General features: G+C 37.6%; 1 protein-coding gene across 1 annotated transcript in view; it reads right to left on the reverse strand.

Annotated features, from left to right (window-relative positions):
• LACTB2 (lactamase beta 2) overlaps positions 1-22,557 on the reverse strand; it is a 69,999-nt gene that overhangs the window by 43,055 nt on the left and 4,387 nt on the right. The window lies entirely within an intron of this gene.

A 22,557-nucleotide genomic window follows, 5' to 3' on the forward strand; every position in this document is an offset into this window, starting at 1 on the left:
CATTTAGTTAAAGAACAAATCATAGAAACAATTAATAATTTCACTGAAGAAAATGACAATGATGAGACATTCTTTCAAAATCAATAGGATGCAGCCAAAGCAGTACTCAGGGAGAAATTTATATCCTTGATATCATATATTATCAAGCTAGGGAGGGCAGAGGCCAATGAATTGGGCATGCAAATTAAAAAATTAGAAAGTGAATAAATTAAAAATCCTCAGATGAAGACTAAATTAGAGATCCTAAAAATCAAAGGAGAAATTAATAAAAATTTAAGTTAAAGAACTATTGATTTAATAAATAAGACTTGAATCTGGTACTTTGTAAAAACAAATAAAATAGACAAAGTACTAGTCAATCTAATTAAAAAAAGGAAAGAAGAAAACCAAATCGACAGTATCCAAGATGAAAAGGGAGACCTTACCTCTAATGAAGAGGAAATTAAGGAAATCCTTAAAAATTATTATGCCCAATTACATGGCAATAAATATGGCAATCTAGGTGATATGTGAAATAAATAATGACTAACTGGAAACTTCTACTGCTTGAAATAGAGAAAGGCAAACTGAGGGGAAACTGTTACTTCAAAATGGTTGCTGTTCTCTGGCTGGCTGTGTCTAGAGAGGGCTGCCTATAGGGACCTGACACTGCTTATTGGTAATGGAGGTAAGAATGACAAATGCTGGGTATTGCCACCACACAGGAATGCTGGTACACAGGGGACACTGCTTGTGGAATTTGCTCTGGGGTTTCTGCCTATTGATTCACTGATTGCTAATGGATCAATCTATTTCCTAACCCCCTTCCTCCCTCCCTCCCTCCCTTAAGCAACCTCTCCATTTTGCCTCCTTCACCTCCCAAATCTTCTTTGAAGCCTTTGCTTCCTTCCCTCCCTCCTGAGTTGAACTATAATGAAACTTTAGTCGCTTTCTCAGTCAAGGGGTTTATTGGGATAACAGGATGGGAAACTGAGGTAAGAGGGATGAAGAATTTCCCTAATCTAAATGAGATAAAATTGAGGGTTTGGGGAGTCACAAGTGTGACTCTTAGACAGTTAAGAAGATGGAGGACAACAGCAGTTCAAAATCTTCTTTCTTCTTCTCCAAATCAGCCAGATCTCTCAGCTTAACCTCAGAAAGAAACAAAGTTCAAATGCTCTCTTTTTCTACTGGTCAGCTCAACTTTCTTATAGACCACCAACTCAAAGCTTCTCCCTGATCAGCTTCCAATGCTCAGAGTCAGAGAAACAGTGACCAAGTCCCAAAAGCCAAGTTTCATTTCTCAGTGTCAATTTCAACTGCTCAGAGTCAGAGAAAACAAAAAGAATCAAATCAGCCTCACAAAAGTCTTTCAGCCAGCTTCAAAACTCCAGGGAGAGAGTGTGTGTCTCCCAGTTAGAGACAAAGTCCCAAAAGCCCCTCCCCCCTGTCAGCTCAAACTGCCAACAACTGGGGACATTCCTTTGGAATCCTCTCTTGCATCTTGGTCCACAAGTCCTGCAAAATCTCTCTCTCTGGCTCTATCACATATGAATGAATATTTACAAAAATATAAGTTGCCTAGACTAACAGAGGAAGAAATAGATTACCTAAACAATCCCATATCAGAAAAAGAAATTGAACAAGCCATCAAAGAACTCCCTAAGAAAAAATCCCCAGGGCAAGATGGATTCACAAATGAATTCTATCAAACATTCAAAGAACAACTAATCCCAATATTATACAAACTATTTGACAGAATAAGCAAAGAAGGAGTTCTACCAAATTTTTTATGACACAAATATGGTACTGATTCCAAAGTCAAGCAGGTCAAAATCAGAGAAAGAAAACTATAGACCAATCTCCTTAATGAATATAGATGCAAAAATTTTAAATAGGATACTTGCAAAAAGACTCCAGCAAGTGATCACAAGGGTTATTCACTATGACCAGGTAGGATTCATACCAGGAATGCAAAGATGGTTCAATATTAGGAAAAATATCCACATAATTGACCATATTAATAAGCAAAGTGACAAAAATCACATAATTATCTCAACATATGCAGAAAAAGCCTCTGACAAAATACAACACTCATTCCTATTGAAAGCACTAGAAAACATAGGAATAGAAGGGGCTTTCTTAAAAATAATAAACAGTATATATCTAAAACTATCAGTAAACATCATCTGCAATGGGGACAAACTAGAAGGTTTCCCAATAAGATCAGGTGTGAAATTGTGAATTTTAAAACTATTCCACCCTAATCAGACCATACTTTAGAAGATCTGATTTAGCAATTTCCTGATCAATAACAATAGAAATACTTGAACTAACAGAATCAGGTCTTGGGAACCCTGCATTCTCCACCCTCCTTAGTTTAACAAGATTAGGAAGGTCTGCACCAAACTCAAGATTTAATTATTTGAGGAAATGGCCTTTAACCGACATGTGATTTAATTATCTGAGGAAATGGCCTTTAACCGACATGCGCAGAAAAAGTGGACAGACTCCTGGGCTGTCCTAAGTCAAGATAAGTTATTATTGGTACAGATGAGATGCAGGAAAGTAACATAAAACCATCTATATGAGGCATGTCACTTCCTCTCTCTTGCTCTTTTCCTGGAGAGGCAACTTTGGCTGGCAGCGTGCTAGGCGTTCCAACATCTTGGAGTGGTGGCAGTTATTTTGTCTGGATTTGGTGGTGAGTTTGCCCTGGAGCTGTTTCAGGTTCGGGCATCTTAGCTTAGCCCTTTCTTTTTGGAGTTCAGGCTGACTCTTTCCTCCTTCACACTCCAAAACCTTATCTCCTAATCTTCCTGCCTGGTGCTAGCCAGGTGAGGGGGAGAAAACCTACTCCTTTCCTTCTTCCTTCTCCTTAATCTCCTCCACTATCAATTAAATCACCATAAAATTTCCAGCTGACTTGGGTTTTTCATTTAGGATTTTATAAATAAAATCCTTGGAGACCAAAATAATTATTACATTCAGTCTCAACCATAATTTTAACCTTTACAAAACAAGTATGCCCATTATCACTTCTATTATTTATCATTGTATTAGAAACACTAGCTGTAGTAATTAGGGAAGAAAAAGAAATTGAAGGTATTAAAATAGGCAATGAGGAGACCAAGCTATTACTCTTTGCAGATGATATGATGGTCTACTTAAAGAATCCCAGAGAATCAACCAAAAAGCTAGTTGAAATAATCAACAACTTTAGTGAAGTTGCAGTATACAAAATAAATGTTATTGGGTCATTTCATTTTTATACTCCTAACTCCTGTGATAAGAAATGCTAACTTAAAAAATTTGAAGCTGAAATGCAGAAAAACACGCAAAAATCCAAAGCTAAAATGCAGGGAACCATGCAAAAATGTGAAGCTAAAATACAGGAGAACATGCAAATCAAATTTGATAATTTAAAATGCTTCTTACAGGATCAATTGGCAAATATTGATCCCACCCAAAACAGGTCTGAACTTGACAAACTTGTTTCTGAACTTCTAACTGAGGAAATTCCCTCCCCCGAAATGGAGATGGAAAACATCTTTCTTATAGCTCAGCTAATAGACTTGTTCTCTCATGGTCTGCAAATCTTGGCTGAATTTAAAAAAAAAAATCCAAGACCCTTCTCCTGAAACCCAAACTTCTGAAATCCCAATTTCTCCTGTTCCTTCTCCTACCCCAAAACCAATACTAGCCCCAAGGAAATCTCATCCTTCTAAAGAAACCCGTTCTGGTCAAAAATGACCCACAGGTTCCAAATTCAACTAGAGATCTTTTTCCTCTAAGAGCAGTACCTGAAATAGGACGCAATGGGGATGTGGTGACTCTAAGACACAATATACCGTTTACTCCCCAAGAAATAAATGAATTCACATGAAATGTTCCCACATTTGAACAAGATCCCTTTCTGGTAACAAAAAAGATGACAGACAGATTTTTTTCAATATAATCTGGCTTACAAAGATGTTGAAAACTTGCTACAGGCTTTTTTAACTGAACGTGAGAAAAATAAAATAATTTCTCATGTCAATAAAACCTGGGGGTGCAATGCAGCACACTGACCATCATAGGATACCGAATGGGACTATAACAACTCTGAGGATTATTTACAACTATACTGTTGTAGGGAGGCCATCTTAATGGCCATGAGAGAGTGTGCAGACAGTACAGATAAATGGACAGAATTTGAAAGAATTAAGCAAAATGAGGAAGAGACATCCTCCAGATTCATGAACAGAATAATTGAGATTGGGAGCCTGTAAATCTTGAAATCTCTGAGACTTGTGAATGTTAAAAATTTCCCCATTGGGGAAATTCTTTTTTTTTTTCTGAAGTTTAATTTTTTTTTTCCGGGGAAATTCTTAATTGGAACAAATTCCCTACTGAGAAACATTCCCTATTTTGATGTGAGAACTCGCCAGGATTAGAAATGGGAGAACCTCTACTCTACCCGTACTTAAGACTGCTTTAGGGGAGAAAACTCATTGCTAAACAAAGAAAGTACTTGGACCCATGCTTATAATAAGGCAAGGAGTTCTTTGAGCTAGGCCTGTTTTTAGAATTGATACAATGGGATGCTAGGTACCTAAAAGGGTCGGGCAAGTTTTCTCTTGATGAGATTAGTTGACTCAGTTGTGTTTTCTCTCATTCAGACTTACTGAGGAGATGTGGTCGACACAGCAGCATTTTTTCTGATTCAGACTTACTGAGGAGATTGGTCGACTTAGCAGGAATTTAGATGGGCAGTCCTTTGGAAAGCATCTATAGTGATTGGTAGATGTAGGGACTTAGGGGAGGTGACATGGGAGAAAAACCCCTATATAAGAAAAAGCAGAATCTCTTGAGGAGATATATATATATTCCTTTTGGAGAAAAGCCTTTTGGAGGATCTGTGATGAGGACTGCTTGGGAAGAATCTCTTGAGAGAGGCCTTTTGGAACAGTCTCTGGCTGGAAGGCTCTCTAGTGAAGTCAGCTGAGATGGAGCTGGCCTGATGTCACTAGAATCCTTGTTTAGTCAGACCTTGTGGTGAGTGTTAAAAAACTGACTGATTTCTCTCTTAAGACTCAGGTCTAGGCCATATTGGCTTGAGGCCCTTCATATTTATTCCTTTCTTACTCTCTCTCTCTTTCTTTGATTACTCATTGTATTGTTAATTAAAATCTCTATAAAACCCAATTGACTTGGGTATTTGAATAATTGTGAATATTTCCCTGGCGACCACCTTATATTTGATTTAAAAACCAAGACACTGTAGTGAAACATATTTTCTGCGGTCAAATTTATTCACCCTCCCTTATATCTATCACAATTTATATCTTCCATCATTTTAACTCACTACAGTTTAAGACCTCAACCATTTTAAATCTCACAAGCCAATACCTGGATTTTGACCTTTCTAAAGAAAATTGCATACGACAAATTAGAAGGCACTTTGTCAATACCTCTTACAAAGTGATTAGGGATTATTTTAGAAAACATTGCCCAAGATGGCCACAGATGGACCTTGAAGAATTGTGGAAAATGGCTCTATATGTTTCAAAGGGAAACAAAGAAAAGGAGGAAGAGAATAATTATCTCATGGAGGAAATTGGCAAACAATTGACATTTTAAAGATAAGATTGCTAAACTGGAAAGTGGGCATGATACTCAACCAATGGCACTTGCTCCTCTCCAGGAATCTAATTATTGACCTGCCAATTCTGTGAGAAGAAGGTCACAGAATGATAGAGTGTAAAACATTATTCAAGGCAATCAGAAGGAATATGCAGTTGAATATCAATGACAGAAATGATAATTATAGAAATAATTATAATAATGATAATGAAAACCACAACTTTAGGAATGACAATTATAGGAATAGATATTGGGAAAATGATAACTCAAACCAAATGACTCCACAACAATATAACTTAAGTGGTGCTAATCTAAAAAATACTTGGGGTGTTAATGCCCCTCAGGGGGATGCCCTTCAGGGGGGTTCCCAAGGAACTTCCCAAATATTATGAAGGGGGCCGGCGGGGGGGGGGGGATGGGGCATAGGAATCAGAGGATATAACCCTTGTTTTTCTGGACCCTGATGTCCTACTACCCATTGTACCTATCCACTGCCCCCATATACTGTCCCATGTTACCTTAAAGGTGGATAACACCTATTATGATTGTCTTTTGGACACTGGAGCTTCCAAGTCTTTATTAAAGAGTACACCTGATTTACATTGCTATTCCATGGGCTCAGAGAATGTAATGGGAGTGTCAGGGATACCCCAAAAAGTTAAAAAACTTTCCTCTAGAATGGTGTCTGTATGACCCTTAGAAGTACAACATTCCTCCCTTTTGATGCCTGACTCCCCTTTAAATTTGCTGGGAAGGGACCTTCTATACAAACTCAGAGCCACAATAACTTGCTCCCCAGATGGTTCCTTATCATTGGAAGTACCTGAGGAATCTTTAAAATTACTCCCTGTACTTCTCTCAGAGAGTTAGGAGGGGAAAGAGTATATCACCTTTGTAATACCTGCAGATATATTGGAGTCTCTTTGGGCCACATCTTCTTCTGATGTAGGCTTACTTAAGTTGGCTGTTCCTGTGCAGATAAAATCTAAATCTAGGCTACCTCCTTCCATTCCTCAGTGTCCCCTCTCTCAAAAGAGGCAATTGCAGGTATTACCTCAGTAATTAACTCATTAATTGACCAGGGAATAATAATCCCTTGTAAATCTGAATACAACACGCCCATCCTGCCTGCTAAAAAACCAAAATTAGGGCCCGATGGCAAGCACCTATATAGATTTGGGCTGTGAACAATCACGGTATGAAGAGACACTCCATAGTTTCCAACATCAATACTATTATTTCCTCAATTCCTAGCACAGCTACATACTTTACAGTAGTGGCCTTGTGCTCAGCCTTCTTTTCCATACCCATACATGAGAACTCCAGGCCTATCTTTGCTTTCACCTGAAAGAGCTCTCAGTCTACATGGAGTCGGATGCCACAAAGGGTTGTGGAAAGCCCATGTTTATTTACACAAATTTTGAGCCACAACACAGAAAATATAACATTTAAAAACAGCAAATTAATCAAATACATAGATGATCTACTATTGGCTTCAACAGACACAGCAGCATGTCAGGAAGATAGTAAAAACCTTCTTTTGGAACTACACAAAAAAGAACATAAAATCTTGAAGAATAAAGTTCAGTGCTGTCTCCCAAATGTAGAATATTTGGTATTCCTCCTGACTGTGGGTGCCCACTCTATTTCTCCCAAATGAATTGAAAATATTCAAAATTTAAGCACTCCTACCACTAAGAAACAGTTGAGAGCAATTTTAGGAGAAACAGGGTTTTGTAGACAATGGATTCTTTGCTGTGGGGAAATTACTAAACTCCTTATAGCACTAACAAGGGATTTGGTCCCTGAATCCCCTCAAATTAGAGCTGCCAGCTCTATCGTATCTAAAACAGGCTATCATGTCTGCCCCTGCTCTAGGCATCCCAGATTACAACAAGCCACTTACTTTGTATGTACATGAGCGAAGAGGGGTAGCTTCAGGTGTTTTAACTCAGACTTTGGGACCTTCTCAGTGCCAAATTGCTTATTATTCTGCCCAACTGGACCGAGTAGCATCAGGAGCACCACCATGTCTTAGAGGAGTAGCTGCTACAGCCTTACTAGTGACAAAACTGCTGATCTAGTATTGGGATACCCATTAACAATTATGTTCCCACATGAGATAGAAGCATTGTTGCTAAGGCATAGAACACAGGCATTCTCAGATCAGCGAATTACAAAGTATGAAATAATCTTGTTAAATAGTAAAAACATCACCTTGAAACACTGTACAACTCTTAACCCTGCCACCTAGCTTCCAGATTTACCAACTTCAGGAGAACCATTACACAGTTGTGAAACACTAGTGTCCATGGCAGAAAAGCCTCGAGATAATCTTTTGGACACTCCCTTAGACAATCCAGATCTGGTCTTATTTACTGATGGTTCCTCTTTTATACGCTACACTGGAGTTAATGTAGTCACAGAATTTGCCACTGAGTGGTCAGCTTCACTGCCCTCTAATATTAGTGCTCAAGGTGCAGAACTCATAGCTCTGAAACATGCCTATATAATTGGCAAGGATAAAAAGGCAACAATTTATATGGATTCTAGATATGTTTTTGGCATTTGTCACTCAGTTGGGATGGTATGGCTCCAGAGAGGATTTTTAACTCAGCTGGAAAAATCTATAGCTAATGCAGAAATTATTAATGAAGTCCTTTTTGCTATCCAGATGCCTGAAGCCCTAGCTATAGTTCATTGCTCTGCCCATACAGGTGGCACTGACCTTGTCTCTAGGGGAAATGATCGAGCAGATGCCGCTGCAAAACTAGCAGCCATAGAAGGGCCTGAATTAATTTTAGCATTAACAACCACTGTTGACTTAAATTGATCACCTTCCTATAATGAAAAGGAAGTGAAGAAATGGAAACAAAAATTCAAAGCAAAACAGATTAATGGAGTATGGGTGTCATCTGAACAAAAACCCCTGCTCCCTAGAAGTTTCTATCACCAAATTTGTCAATCTATTCATAAAAATAGTTACTTTGGTACCCAAGGCATCGTGAACTCTGTTAAAAGAGTATGGATAGCCCCTGGTATAACTACCATAGCCTCTAAAGTGTGTATAGCCTGCTCTATCTGCCAAGCATATAACCAACATGCATTTCGTGGCAAAGGCTTTGGTGGGCATCTTCTGGTTTACACACCTTTTGAGCACCTACAGATAGATTTCATAACAATGCCAAAGGATGAACATTATAAATTTTGTCTAGTCATAGTAGATCAACTGACCAGATGGCCAGAAGCATTTCCTGTGACCTGAGCCACACCGGCTTTTGTTGCTAAGATGCTTTTAAAAGAGATTATTCCTTGCTTTGGCCTGCCAGAATGTATTGATTCAGATAAAGGAAGTCATTTTACTGATTCTGTCCTAAATCAGATATATTATTGCTTGGGGATAACTCCCAAATTCCACGTTCCATATCATCATTCCCAGAGCTCAGGCCAAGTTGAAAGAATGAATAAAGAATTTAAAACTATGATTGGAAAATTATGCACTGAGACCCATTTAAAATGGCCTGAAACTCTCCCCCGGCCCTATTTTATCTTACAAGAAGGCCTAGAGGAGCCCTACACATCTCACCATTTGAGATATTTTTTGGACATCCACCTATACAGGCTAAGTCTTTATCCCCTGCATATACATCACTATTAGGGGGAGATACTACTATTGCTTCCTACATACAGGAATTAAAGCACAAATTGCATGAACTCCATGAATCCGGAGCTGCAGTACAAGCTGGACCACTAGACTTTTCACTTCATGACCTGAACCCAGGAGACAAGGTGTATATTAACAATTTCCAGCATATTGGAGCAACTCAGCCTTCCTGGGAAGGGCCATTCCAAATATTGTTAACTACTCCAACATCCATAAAAACTGGAGAGAAGGACTCTTGGATTCATTGATCACATGTAAAGAGAGCATCTTCTGTTGAGACTGATTGACTGTATCCTATCACATGCACTGGATATTAACATCCATTGACAAGTGGATGTTGTTTTTCGAGAACACATTGAATTCTTGATTTTCCCCCTTATTTTTATTATTGTTTTTCTTTTATTTTGATTAGAATATTTGATATTTCCCCCTCCCTTTTTTCTCATTTTGTGTACTAAAGATACATACAATTAATATTATTTTTTCTGCAGTAATAAAAGTTTAAAAAAATATATATGTATGTATATATATATATTACAACAAGTATATGCATATACTTGCTGTAATATTAATGCATTCCTCAAAGGCTTTCAACTGTGGCACCTGCCATTTATTGATAAAATGTTATGGGACTGTGATTAATGTTTGTGTCTGATTCTACGAAATGGGATAAAAAGAAAGAGCACAGACTTAACCTGAATAGTGCCAAAAAGAGCACACAGGTAAAAAACTAGTGTGAGACTTGAGGTTGTGACACTTGACATATGTTGTAGGACTTCCTTGTACCTACACTCTTTGTGAAGTACTCAGACAAGTACCAAAGTTTGACTATCATCCTGGCTCCTCATATCCCTGAGAATGACAAAAATCAGACCAAGGAATGACACTTCCCTATCAAAATAAAATTCTAGTTCTTTTTCTTTCTCATGACAACTTCCTGTAGTCTTGGCTGTAAATGGGTAAGTGAAATATTACTGCATTCTGTCCTACAGAGTTGTGGGATTAGAAAATTCTTTAATTGGACGCTAATATAAGGGCCTGTTAGAAATTTATTAAACCCAAATAAAGCTCTATTTTGATTTTTTTTCCTTTCTCCCAAAAGTTTAATTTTCTTCCATTTTTTCCTCTTCTTTATGTTTTTTGTTTTTCTCTTCTTTTGATAATTGATTCATATACCCCCATACTCAACCATGCATCCTGAGCTGAACTGGATGTTTCTTAACACCCACTTCAGGGCGGCGGCGATTATATTTTAATAAAAATCCAAAATTTTGAATTTTTGTTCGAGAAAAGATTTTCAAGGGAAGAAGCTTACTAAATCCTAAATCCAGAGAATGAACTGTTGCAGAAATATGCCAGAAAACCTACACTACATCAAGAAGATCCAGAACGAACTTTGGGTGTGGTTGATTGAACTGAGGTTTGATTGAACATTTATTTGAATGTGTACTCTTATTCCAAAAGGAGACTGTCCCCTAATTGGTATTTGTCAATGTGCCCAGCAAACATTGGTTTTGCTGTCTGTCTTCCATCTGTTTCTTTCTTCTATCTAATTATTGTAGTTTCCTCTTAGAAGGTGAAATTATGTATGCATCTGCAGTTAGAAAATTTGGAGGTGCAGCATGATTATGTTTAGTGATCAACTGGGGAGACTAGTCTCCCAATCATCATCAGAGGGATTGTGAATGTTAGATTACTCCACCCTACTTAGTCTAACAAAAAACAGGAATGTCTACACCCATACTGAAGGATTAAGTATTTAGGAGGATGGCCTATGACAGACATGTGCTAGCAAATGATAAATCAGAAACAACTGACAGACCCCTGGCCTGTCCTAAGTCAAGCTTAAACTACATTTGGTAGATGTAAGACGCAGGAGAATGATGTAAAAACTGCCAATATATTTTGTGTCTCTTCCTCTCTCCGGCCTCTTTGGTGGCGGAGAGGTGGCTGGCAGAGCATTCTGAGCTTTTCAGCATCTTGGGTGGCAGCTGCTATTGTCCGGGTTTACCGGTGAGTTTTCTTTGATACCATACTGGACAAAGCTGAGTAGCTTAGTTCAGGTGAGTCATCTTTACTGAGCTCTATTGGAGTTTAGGCTGATTCTTTCTCTTTTCCCTTCCAAACACTATCCTCTTAAAAACCCACTAATCTTCTTCAGGGACCCCATAGGGGAGGACTTTGAACTCCCCCTGGCACAGGCCAGAGAGGTATAGGGAGAAATGCTACACCTTTTCCCTCTTCCTTCTCCTTCTTTTCCCTCTATATTAATTAAACCACCATATATTTGAAAACTGAATTGGATATTTTATTTGGGATATTCCCTGGCAACCAAAAATAATTTAGATTAGGTCATAACCTAAAAATTATCCTTACAGTTGCAGGATACAAAATAAACCCACATAAGTCATCAGCATTTCCATATATCTCTAACACACCTCAGCATCAAGAATTAGAAAGATAAATTCCATGTAAAATGACCCTAGATAATATAAAATACTTAGGAATCTATCTGCTGAGACAAACACAGGAACTATATAAACACAACTACAAAACACTCACCACACAATTAAAACTAGATCTAAACAATTGGAAAAACATCAAGCTAACATAATGGGTAAGATGAGCTAACATAATAAAAATGACCATTCTACCCAAATTAATTTACTTATTTAGTGCCATACCCATTGAACTACCAAAAAGACTTTTTTACTGAATTAGAAAAAAACCTAACAAAGTTCATTTGGAAGAACAACAGATCAAGGGTATCCAGGGAAATCATGAAAAAAAATGCAAAGGAAGGAGGACTTACAGTCTCAGATCTCAAACTATACTATAAAGCAGTGGTCATCAAAATAATTTGGTACTGGCTAAGAGACAGAAAGGAGGATCAGTGGAATAGACTTGGGGTGAGTGACCTCAGCAAGACAGTCGATGACAGGCCCAAAGATCTCAGCTTTTGGGACCAAAATCCACTATTTGATAAAAACTGTTGGGAAAATTGGAAGACAGTATGGGAGCGATTAGGTTTGGATCAACATCTCACACCATACACCAAGATAAACTCAGAATGGGTGAATGACTTGAATATAAAGAAGGAAAGAATATGCAAATTATGTGAACACAGAATAGTATACATGTTAGGTCTTTGGGAAAAGAAAGGCTTTAAAACCAAGCAAGAGCTAGAAAAAAACCACAAAATGTAAATTCAATAATTTTGAATACATCAAATTAAAAAGTTTTTGTACAAACAAAGCCAATGCAACCAAACTTAGAAGGGAAGCAATAAACTGGGAAACAATCTTCATAAAAAAACCTCTGACAAAGGTCTAATTACTCAAATTTATAAAGAGTTAAACCAATTGTACAAAAAATCAAGCCATTCTCCAGTTGATAAATGGGCAAGGGACATGAGTAGGTAGTTTTCAGTTAAAGAAATCAAAACTTTTAATAAGCACATGAAAAAGTGTTTTAAATCTCTTATAATCAGAGAGATGCAAATCAAAACAACTCTGAGTTATCATCTCATACCTAGCAGACTGGCTAACACGACAGCAATGGAAAGTAATGAATGCTGGAGGGGATGTGGCAAAGTTGGGACATTAATGCATTGCTGGTGGAGTTGTGAATTAATCTAACCATTCTGGAGGGTAATTTGGAACTATGCCCAAAGGGTGCTAAAAGACTGCCCTTTGATCCAGCCATAGCACTGTTGCATTTGTACCCCAAGGAGATAATAAGGAAAAAGACATGTACAAGAATATTCACAGCTGTACTTTTTGTGGTGGCAAAAAATTAGAAAATGAGAGGATGCCCTTCAATTGGGGAATGGCTGAACAAATTATGGCATATGTTGGTGATGGAATACTATTGTGCTCAAAGGAATAATAAAGTGGAGGAATTCCATGGGAACTGGAATGATCTCCAGGAATTGATGCAGAGCAAAAGGAGCAGAACCAGGAGAACATTGTACACAGAGGCTGGTACTGTGGTACAATCGAATGTACAGACTTCTCCATTAGTGGCAATGCAGTGATCCTGAACAACTTGGAGGGATCTATGAGAAAGAACACTATCCACACTCAGAGGAAAAACTGTGGGAGCAGAAATACCGAAGAATGACAACTCCTTGATTACATGGGTTCAGGGGATATGGTTGGGGATGTAGACTCTAAATGAACATCCTAATGCAAACACCAACTACATGGAAATAGGTTCTGTTTAAGGACACATGAAATACGCAGTGAAATTGCATGTCAGCTATGGGAAGGGTGGGAGGAGGGAAGGGAGGGAAATAATATGATTCTTGTAACCAAGTAATAATGTTCTAAATTGACTAAATACATTAATTTAAATTTTAAAAAAGTAAATAAAAAAATTCAAAGAAAAAAAAAGAATGGGATGTGTGGTGAAGAGGAATACACTGAGAAAGAAAAGAGAGGACTGTAAGAATGGGGAAAATTATCTCACATTCATGGGGTGTGGAAAAAGGAGTTTATGCAACAAGGAGGGAGCAAATAAATTCACTCACAGATAAACTGCTTAAAAGAAGAAAGAATATACATATATATTGTGGAAAGGAAACCTAAAGCAAGTTTTGGGCTTTCTGTTAATCAGGTGGAACAAATAGTAGTTGGAATGTTAGAGAGAAGTTATTGACAAGAATGACAGTTGGTAGGGGGAGGGGAAACTGGGAGTGGCAGTTGGTCTGACACTCTCTCACTTCCTGGCCCTGGAAGTTGGAAGGAGCCTCTCTCTCTCTCTCTCTCTCTCTCTCTCTCTCTCTCTCTCTCTCTCTCTCTCTCTCTCTCTCTCTCTCTTCTCTCTCTCTTTCTCTCTCTCTCTCTCTCTCTCTCTCTCTCTCTCTCTCTCTCTCTCTTTCTCTCTATTTCTCTCTCTCTCTCTCTCTCTTTCTCTCTCTCTCTCTCTCTCTCTCTCTCTCTCTGTCTCTGGATAGAATGGCTCTATTCCTGAATTTCCCAACTGTGTGCTCTATCTGGATCTCTGTGATCATGTTCATTGGACAAAAGGGCTTAAGGGAAGCACTTTGGACTGTAAGGGTGATCTTTTTTAAAGCCGTCAGCCCAAAGAGACAGGCTTAACCAGCTCTGAAAGTCAGAACTTTTCTTCTTTTTGCTGTCTACTGCTAAGACTTTGAACTTAAGAAAACTAGCACAGATTAGCACAGACAGGAATAAAGAAACCATCCACCAGCCTGTGAGGCCTGGCCTCAGCTCAAAAGTTGAGAGAGATTCAACACTCATCTATGGAAATACCTCTTCCCTGATACCTCCCCAATGCAAACTTTTTATTAAAATTTATTTTTATTTAAATAACAGCAGTCAGATAAGAGGATTATCATTTCAGGGGACATAGAGGGAACTGAACCTCTGGACAGTCAGTCAACTATAAATGGTCCTTGTTGGACCCCTGCTGGGCAACCTAAGTCTGGGGGGAGGCTTGCCCCTCAGGAAGGTCCATGTTTACCTGCTCTGGGGTATCTTCCACATCAGTCCAATAGAGAAGATTTCCCCTTAGGCTATCATAAGTCCCCATTTCTTGGGAACCCCATTTTTCAAAAATAGGCTCTCAGCAGGGGGCATCTCTCTCCTTTTACTTCACTGGCAGCCAAAGTCCCTCTATCCCTTCAATTCCTCCATTCCCTGTTACAAAACCTTCAGTATCCCCTGATCTTCAATCCTGCCCATTTTCCCTATAAATATTACAATACACATTATATATGTATACATATATATAGAAACAAATCTTGCCCAAAAGACAAATTGGAAAGAATGGAGCTATCAGAAAAGGAAGGAATAAGTGGGAGACAGAATAAAGAGGGAATAAAGAGGCCTCCCTTAAAGAGGGAGCCTAGGGGGGAAAAAAAGAGGAAGAATAAACATAAAAAAATAGTATGTGGAAAAACACATAGCAATCGTAACTGTGAATATTCATGAGAAGGATTTACTCATAAATCAGAAGAGGATAGCAGAATTTATTAGAAATCAGACAATAGGCTGTTTATAAGAAACATACTTGTTTTTTAACTGAGAGACACACAGAATTGTCTAATCATGATAGAAAACAATTTGGAACAATACCCAAAAGGCTATAAAGCTTTGAATACCCTCTGACAATACTATTATTGGTCTGTATCCCAAAAAGATTAAAGAAAAAGGAAACATGTACAAAAATATTTATAGTACCTCTGTTTGTGGTGGTAAAGAATTGGACATTGAAGAGATGCTTATCAGTTGGAGAACAGCTGAACAAGTTGTAGAATATGATTGTGATGGAATACTAAGAAATGAGGAAGGAGGTTGTTACAGGGGAAAAAACATGGCAAAAAATCTATAAATTGATGAAAGTGAAGTGAGAAGTGGGATATCATCATATACAAGAACAGCAATGTTGTAATGATGATCAATTGCAAAAAATTTGGCAACTCTGATCAATACAATGATCTAAGACAACTCCAAAGGATTCATGATGAAAACATACCATCTAATTCCAGAGAGAGAACTCATGAACTCTGAAAAAAATCTTAAATATAATTGCTATATGGATAATATAAAAATATGTTTTGCATGGTTTCATATGTATAATTGATAACATTTTGCTTGCTTACTCATGGGTAGTGTTGGGGTAGTATAAGAGATCAATGCTGTAGAAAAATCTGGAAAAACAGATGCAATGAATGGAAGCTTGGAGATCTGTCCATCAAGGAAAAATTCCAGAGGAGAATGTGACCTGGAAAAAGCAGTTAAACAGGAAGACACAAACTGCTATTTACTGACTCTTTTTCCTGATAGTTAAGGAGGAAGAGCTAAGGAGATTTCTCTGCCTTTTAGTTGCTGATTTTCTCTCTGAGATATTTGGAGCTTGGCTCTGAAGACCCTTGATAACTGTTAATAACATCCCTCTTATAAGACTATATAATTCTACTTACTTATTTTAAGATTTACAATAGATCAGGGAAAATCCTAAACCCTTCTCTCCTATCCAAATTCCCTCACCCCTCCTTCCTTAAAATAAACTGTTTCTAACAATGTAGAGAGTGAGTTATCTGTAAAAATTTCAGGCAACTTACTCATTCTGAATCCCAGCTTGACTCCAACTGACGAGGATAACAGAAGTTGGGTGGAGGGGAGGAGGGAGAAAGAATTCTGAATTCTCATTACCTTATTGCTCAATGTGCTTGCCCAGCAACCCCATATTACCATAAACCACCTAATCAAAAAAACGCCAAATATAGTAGGAGATAGAGAATTTGCAATTCAAAATTTAAAAAAGAGAATATTTAAAATTACTAAAAAAATTAAAAATAAAAGAAAACGAACAAACAAGAAAGATACCCAAAAGAGTTAAAGGACTGGAACTGAATGTATTGTATCTCAAGTTAAGTAAAAAAGGCAGGAGTAGCAATCATGATCTCAGATAAAGAAAAAGCAAAACCAGATCTAATTAAAAGAGATAAGCAGGGAAATGATATTTTGCTAAAATGTTTACTATAGACACTGAATACCAATACTAAAGATAATATGTACCAAATGGACATTTATTTTATTTTTTAATTTTTTAAACCCTTACCTTCTATCTTAGGAAATGGGGGTGAAGTGACTTGCCCAGGGTCACATAGCTAGGAAGTCTCTGAGGCCACATTTGAACCCAGGACCTCCTGTCTCTAGGCCTGGTTCTCAATCCACTGAGCTACCTAGCTGGCCCCAGCATGTCCATTTTATTTTACTTTATTTTGTTTTTTTTAAACCCTTACCTTCCGTCTTGGAGTCACTACTGTGTATTGGCTCCAAGGTAGAAGAGTGGTAAGGGCTAGGCAATGGGGGTCAAGTGACTTGTCCAGGGTCACACAGCTGGGAAGTGTCTGAGGCCAGATTTGAACCTAGGTCCTCCCATCTCTAGGCCCGGCTCTCAATCCACTGAGCTATCCAGCTGCCCCCCCCCCCCCTCCTCAGCATGTACATTTTAAAAGGTAAATATTAGCATAGGGACTATAATAAAATCACAAAGATCATGAACTATGACTAGGTTGGGATCAATAATAGGAATGCAGGGCTGGTTCAACATTAGGAAAGTTATAAGCATAACTGACCATATTATAATGTATTATAGTATAATAGCATAATAAATTATACTGTATATATGCTACATATATTAGTAACAGATACTACACACTATAATAAGAAAACAAACAAAAAATTATGATTATTTTAAAAAGGTGTAGGAAAAACTTTTTGAAAAAATACAATACCCATTCCTGTTAAAAAAAACAAAACACTAGAATGCATAGGAACAGATGAAGCTTTGGTTAAAATGATAAAACATATTTTTATAAAACCAAAAACAAGCATTATCTGTAAGGAACATAAACTAGAAGCTTTTCCAGTAAGATCAGGGGTGAAAGAAGGATACCTATTATCATGATTAGCATTTAATACTGTATTAGAAATGTCAGCTATAGCAATAATACAGGAAAAATAATCAGAAGGAATAAAACTAGGCAAAGAGGAAATAAAACTAACCCTTTTTTGCAGATGATACAATGGTTTACTTAGAGAACTTTAGAGAGTTAATTAAAAACTAATAAAAAAAATCAACAATGTCAGCAAAGTTGAAGGATAGAAACTCCCACAGGGGGTAGCTAGGTTGTAGGAGTAGCCTGAGAGCCAGGCTTAAAGATGGGAGGTCTTGGGTTTAAATCTAGCCTCAGACAGTTCTTAGCTGTATGACCCTGGGTAAATCACTTAAAGCTCCATTGCCTAGGCTTTACCACTCTTCTGCCTTGGAATCAATACAAAGTACCAATTTTAAGATGGAAGGTAAGGTTTAAAAAAACAACAACCTCATAAATTAGTTGCATTTCAGTATATTATCAACAAAAACCAGCTGGAGGAGACAATGAGAAATTCCGTTTTTTAAAAAAAAATCACATATTGCAAGAGGCAGAGCCAAGATGGTGGAGTAGAGAAACACTTGGCTAAGCTCTCCCAAATTTCCTCCTAAAATAATGCCTCAAATCAAATCCTGGAGTGACAGAACCAATAAAAAGTTGGGTGAAACAATTTTTTTGTCCAATAGAACTGAGGAGATTGTCAAGAAAGGTCTGTCTCACTGGGCTAGACGTGGGTTGTTGTTTGGCTCCCTCCAAGTGCAGTGCAACCTCCTTGGGGGAGGTTGTTTTAGAAGCAGCAGTTTTGGGGAATTGTCAGCCAATTGGCTATGAAGGGTTTGGACAACTAGTCAGAAGGATATTGTAGAGGATTCTTTGGTGATGCTGGGGCCAAGATCCTACTGCATTGTTCATATGCATTTCCAGGCAACAGCCCAGGGAGGGCCAAAAAGAAGCACTAGCAATTGCTGCTTCATGGGAACAGGAAGGTTCCTAGGAAAAGAGTATTTGTGGCCACTCTTGGAGGGAGTAGAGGCCCTGATCTCAATTCTAAGGAACATAAATAATTATGACTACAGAAGAGCAGGGATTCTGGTTACACAGTCCCAGGGCCAGGAGGAGTGCTAGTGTTTGTGGCTATAGGGGAGCAAGCTCCCTTTCTGAGGGTAAAGACCAGATTGCAGACCAAGAGAGCAGGGACCCCACCTCTCCTTAGATTATACCATCTTGGAAGCACAAAAACCTATAGATACTCATAGCAGCAAGAAAGATCTGAAGCTTGAGACAGTAGTACCCTCTTCTTCACAGGAGGAGAAGAGCCCAAACAAACATAGAGGTAAAAATCAAGAAATAGGTTAGAAAAATGAGCAAAAACCAAAAAAAACTAACTCTGTCATAACAAGTTACCATGATAAGGGGGGATAACGAGACACAAACCCAAAAGAAGACAATGATATCAAAGCAACTACAAGAAAAGCTTCAAAGAAAAAAAATATGAATTGGACACAACTCCCCCAAAATGCCTGAAAGAGCTGAAAAAGGATTTTGAAAATAAAATAAGGAGAGGAAAAATCAGGAAAAGAAGAGTGATATAAGGAATTTATGAAGACAGAATCAACAGTGTGGTAAAAGAAACATAAAAAAAGGTGCATAAAAATCCATAAAAGATAAGAATGTTTTAAAAAATCAGAAATGGCCAGATGTTCTCTAAAACCACTGAAGAATGGATACATCCCAGTCATTTGTTCCAAATACCTCTCTTCCTTCAAGGCCTAATTCAAATGCCACCTTTTCTGTGAAGCTTTCCTTGTCCCTTCATCTAGAAGCAGTCTCTTCTCCATAGAATGGCTCCCTGCCTATAAAAAGTATACTTGATCTGACTTCAAAATTAGAAATATTCCTTAAAAACACAGTAAATATTGTGATGTTTTCTCTCTCTTCTTCCTTCAACAACTCTGATAGAGTCCTGGTACCAGAGATGGCCAATTGTCTTCCTGGAGTGTCCTTTGAGAACCAGCCTAGGTTTATCAAACTGTTGTCCACTTCCCAATTCTGCTAATTCACATAGGAGTGAATGAAGCTTTTCTGGATTTTTTGGCAGCATTGTTAATGACTGAGATATTCTGAGCAGGATATTATGGTGTACGGGTGGTGTTTTCATTTCTTCTGCTCACTGAAGGTGATAGATGGACTGTTGTAGTTTCTACCACTGCATTATCTCTCATTCATCTCCAGCCTTCCACATCCACAATAACCACAACAATTCAGGCCTTCATTACCTTTTGTCTTGGTTGCTATAAAATGTTAACTGGCTTTCCTTCCTCCAGACTCTTTCCTCTCTAATTCATCCTTCATAGTGCTGCCAGATTAATATTCTTAATGCAATGGTTTCATAACATGCTAAAAATTCTTCAGTGCCTACTACATCATGTACAAAAGTTTGAATCTAGTTTTCAAAGCCTTTCACTATCTGGCTCAACCTACCTTTCCTGCCTTACCTCATACTGCTTCTTTCACACAATCCAAACCATGCCCTGAGTGAACTACCTATTTAACCTCTAGAAATTCTTTCTTTCCTTCAAGGCACAACTCTGGTGTGACTGTCTACACAATGTTTTCTTTGATCTTTTGCTAAAATGTCTCCCTTTAAATTTTCTTATTTCAATTGGTTTATGTATATCCTATGCATCTACATTCTAATTTGTATTATAACTATTTGTGTATATATGTAAATATGTATATATTTGAGCAAATATAGTGTGTGGATATGTATGTATACACACATATGCTATTTAATTAATTTGTAGTCTCTTTGAAGGTTGGGACCTTCCTTTATTACATTTTGAATCCCTACCCTATCATAGCAGGCTCTTAACAAATATTTGGTGAATTAACAAAGAGAAGAAGCTAAGGGAAGTCAACAGTTACCTCATGAATTATGTAAAAGAGATTTGTTTTTCTGCCCCACATGTTATGGTAATAGAGTGATGTAATCCTACTAATGAAAAGAGTACTGGGTAAAACATGTTTGGTCAGAGACTTGATGATTTTATTAATAGAAGCACAGTCCCATGAAAAGAGTATCAACCAAATGACTATGAAAAGTCGTAAGACCTTTGGATTAAAGCTATGATCAACTATAATTCCAGAGAATCCATCCTACCTACTTCATGACAGAGAGGCTATTCAAGATACTGAATGAAACAAAGATTTTTTGACATGAATAGTTGGTTATCTATTTTGCTTGATTATTAATCCTGGTTACAATTAATTGATTTTGTCCTGTAACTGCTTAAGTCATAATTCTTTATCTCTGAATTTAGTTCAGATATTTAGCTGAACTGTAATGGGTTAAGTTTAGAAATCTAGTCCTCCTGTTAATCTCTGTTCTATTATTGCCTCAAGAAAATTAGCTATCCTTGAGGGATGCAGGTGGATAAGGATGTCTGGCTTGTCATCCAAAGAAATCGGTCAAGTGGCCTCAAACAATGAATACTTTTTAGTCACAGGAGGGGTTGCTGCTAATCCTTCATTGTCAACTCCCAACCAATCATTTTGTTCCCCATGCCTCAGCTATATAACCAATCATGTTGCCCTCACCTATATGATGTTACCAATCCTATAACCAAATGGTTATATTACTTCACCTACCCTGTTCTGTTCTTTGTTCTGTATTTCCCCAAACCTATAAATATTATAAATATATAAATAAATATAAATAACCTTTGTTCTAAGGGCTTTGGCTAGAAATTGAGGCAGCCAATGAACCATTCTATTGGTAAGTAGTGCTCCTGTTAATAAAATGGTATCTTGCTTGGAAAAAATGTGCCTTGACCTACCTTTGTTGAATTTTATTTATGACACCAGCCACAGATGATCTAACAGCCTACTTGTTGTTGAACATGACACTCTTTCCCTGTCTTTTTACTAAATATCATCAAATCCTGAAATGCTCTGCCCTCTTTCCTTTCCTTTTGGTTTCTCTGGTTTTCCTCAAGATTCAGTTTTAGTCTCTCCAACTGCTAATGCATTCCCTTTCAGATCACCTATGATCTAACTGTACATATTTTGCATACATTTAGTTATGTATATAGGATTTCCTCCTTTAGAATGTATTCGCCTTGAGGAGAGGGGCTGTTTTTTGCTTTTTTTTTTTGTACCCCTAGTACTTAGCACAATATCTGGTATACAATAAGGACTTAATGGACTCCTTGACTGACTCAGCTATATTACATGTGAGCTGGTCATGGTCCAGATCAATATGTGCTAATGAAAAGCTGAAAATGTTATTGCAGAACCTCTTTCTGTTATCTTTAAGGAACTGTGGAGAACTGGAGTAGTCTCAGAAGCCAGAAGCCAGGTCAGTGTTCTGATTTTTAAAAACAGGGAATAGGAAATCTATATAGACAGAATTTAACATTTATTCCTGATATAATCCAGAATATATTATTTAATAGATAATTTGTAAACAAATAGAAAATGAAGTGGTAGTCATGAAGAATCCACAATAGGCTCATTAAGAAGACATGACAAACTATAGTGTCATAATTTGATAAATCAGTAGTTCAAGGAAATGCTCCAGATTTAATATCTTGATTTCAGTAAAACATATGACAAGATTTTTTAAAATATCTTTGTAAATAAGATGGATAAATGGGTCCAAAAGATGATAAAGCCAGATGGATATGTAGCTGGTTGAATGACAACCCAAAGAGTGTTAATCACTGGCTTTTTAGAATATTTAGCTTCCTTAAAACAAACAAACAAACAAACAGAAAAAACCCTTACTTACCTTCCATCTCAGAATCAATATGGTGTATTGGTTCCAAGGCAGAAGAATGGCACGGGGAGTTAAGTGACTTGCCCATGGTCACACAGCTAA

The sequence above is a fragment of the Monodelphis domestica genome, chromosome 3, assembly GCF_027887165.1.
Source record: "Monodelphis domestica isolate mMonDom1 chromosome 3, mMonDom1.pri, whole genome shotgun sequence".
NCBI lineage: Eukaryota > Metazoa > Chordata > Mammalia > Didelphimorphia > Didelphidae > Monodelphis > Monodelphis domestica.